This window comes from Miniopterus schreibersii (assembly GCF_964146895.1).
Source record: "Miniopterus schreibersii genome assembly, chromosome: 11".
Classification (NCBI taxonomy): domain Eukaryota; kingdom Metazoa; phylum Chordata; class Mammalia; order Chiroptera; family Miniopteridae; genus Miniopterus; species Miniopterus schreibersii.
Genome location: NC_138111.1, coordinates 37,847,702 through 37,850,630, shown reverse-complemented (window position 1 = coordinate 37,850,630; position 2,929 = coordinate 37,847,702).

Below are 2,929 nucleotides of genomic sequence, written 5' to 3'. Positions count from 1 at the left end.
AAAAAAAAGTTATTTTGGTTTTGATATATATTCTTTATTCATTTATCCAAGCCTTCTAAAAAGTGTTTAAAATTTTTTGATCTGTGTGAACGTTGACACACATCATACATTGTCTATATAATGGATATATTTGTATTGATTCTATATCTCAAAATAAAAATTTAACAGTTTAACAAAATAATCTAGCTTTGTTGTTAATCTTCACCAGAGGATGTTTTTTCCATTGAGTTTTAGAGAGAGTGAGAGGGAAGAAGAGGGGGGGAGAGAGAGAGAGAGAGCGATAGAAACATTGATGTAAGAGAGACACATCTGTCAGTTGCCTCCCTCATGCACCATGAACCTGCAACCCAGGTATGTGCCCTTCACTGGGAATCAAACCTGCAACCCTTCAGCATGTTGACAGACGCTCTAACTACTGAGAAACACTGGGCGAGAGCTAATCTAGTTTTTAAAAACACGTATAATATTAAAAATGAGGTTATCCTAGGAGAGGTCCTAAACCTGGGAATCTAAGTCTTTTGTAACAGCCAATGGGGTGCTATGACGTGATTTACTTGCTTGTTTTTCTTTCTTACAATTCTTTGGTGGTCTTGGCTCAGACTTTGTTTCTTGTTATAATAAGCCCTTGATTTCTTATACTTTCTTCTAGTAGTGCTCTGAGTTCGTTCCCATGGTGGAACGGTAAATAGAAATATTCTCAGAGGACGTAGGTCACTGCTATAGGTACAGTTTCCATCACCGAGGACAAAAGTGCATTGCGGGATGGGGCAGAATGGCAACTTCCCTTCTGCGTGAAATGTCTCTTGACTCCAAACACTCAGAGTTGGTGGGGATATGATGCCACTTTGGCCCTTTGAGGGTTAGCTTCTGGAGCACTGAGAGTCCCACGTTCGTAGAGCTGATGGCTGCGCTCAGATGGCTTTAGAGGCAGCTGATGGAAGGAGGGGCACAGCTTGGGGGGGCGCAAGCACATAGTGAGTGAGGGTGCGGAGAGAAAGTTGAGGAGGGGGAGCTGTGAGGGCTGCAGCTCCATTCTTATGGGGGCAGGGGAGCTCACCTACGAGGCCTGTCAGTTTTCCATCACTGTGAACCCATCGGTACCCACAAGCTGGGGACAGCTGGGAAAACTGGCCGGTGAGAGGAGACAAGCAGGATTATGAGTGTGTTCTCTGCCGAATAGGAAACACCTGTGACCACCCAGTACACTAGGGTTTAGAGATTGCAAAGTCTCCAGCAGTGGAAGTCACACCTGGGATGTAAAACAGCAGAGCCGCTTTGTCTGGCCCTGCCTGCTGGGTCCTCGCTCACCTCCGTGAGAGCCTCTGACTTCTGTCTCTAACTGAAGAGCCATAGAACTGCCAGGCTCTGGGAAACTCAGGTTTCAAACTAAAACTACTGATTCAGTTTCAGAAAGAAAGAAAACTGAGATGCGGAGGCAAACATGCACCAAACCCACCCATGCAGGGGTGGCAGAAACGGGGCCGGCAGCATTCTCCCGCGCACTGGAGCTGCTGAGTGCCATGCATGGGAAAATAGCACACCTTGTTTCTGTTTTACTTTCTGATGTTCATGACATTGGCTGTCTAATTCCTATTGATCCTACATCTCACATGTGACTATCAAAGAAATATAAAAGGTATTAAATGTGGCCAGGGAAAGCAAAGCTCTGGGCAGACGGCTTGTACGGGACTGGCTGCATGTTCTGCCCTCTCTGGGGTCAGGCCAGGCCGGGGCTGGAGGGAAAGGAGCAGAGCAGAGCACAGAGATGCGGGGAAGCGAGAGGCAACCCCGGGGCTGGTGCCGCCGCAGGTCCAGCAGGCTCCTGCGCGCCTCCCTCCAGAGGCTCTGGCTCACCTAGGCCGTGCAGTCTCCCTGACCGCCTCCCTCGCCTCGCTCTGCTCTCTCTACCTGCTCCAACACTTCTTTTCCCTTTCCCTCTTCCCTCAGCACTTTTATTTTTCTTACATCGTTACCCGAGGATATTTTTCCATTGCTTTTTAGAGAGAGTGGGAGAGAGAGAGAAACATCGATGTGAGAGAGACACATCGATTGGCTGCCTCCTGCATGCGCCCTGACCTGGCTGGGGATGGAGCCTGCAACCGAGTGTGTGCCCTTGACCAGAATAAAAAATGAGACCTTTCCACCTGAGGGCCAACGCTCTAACCACTGAGCCAAACTGGCCAGGGCCCCTTAGCTTTTTTTTTTTTTTAATCTCTTTGCCTTCCTTCATTCCCTCTTATGTCCCTTTTTCTTTGCCCTCCCTCCCTCCCTCCCTCCCTCCCTCCCTCCCTCCCTCCCTCCCTCCCTCCCTCCCTCCCTCCCTCCCTCCCTCCCTCCCTCCCTCCTTTTCTCCCATTGCCAAATGACTTTTCTACAAGTTTACACTGATTTACGCTCACACCAGCATGATAAACATATACCTGCTTCCTCATAGCAGTCCGACAAACACTAGGCATTATCAAAGCATCTTTACTCTTTCCCAGTATGTGAAGAGAAAAGTAATCTCTCATGTTAAAATTTATTTAATGTATTAACATTTTTGAGATTGGACATCACATACCAGGGAGGGATATGCAGAATAGCAGCTGCACCTCTGTATTAGGGGCTTTTCATTATTATCACCTCATAACAATTCTAGAAAGATTCTCTTTTCTATGGAAATGAGAAGTGAGGCTCTAAAAAATTAAGTAACTTTCCTGCAGAACACACCACTGGGAAAGTGCAGGTGTGTGATCAAGCGGCATAGGTTTATTTTATGAAAACTAGGTGCAGAATGTTTTCTTAGGGGCAGATAATGCATAGCATTCAAGGAATATGAAAAAATATATCTTTATATAATCATCCTGCATGGTGATTTATTCCACATACACAAAAATGCCACTTCCTACACATAAGGCATTACAGGTAAATAGAAAACAAATGTGTGCAT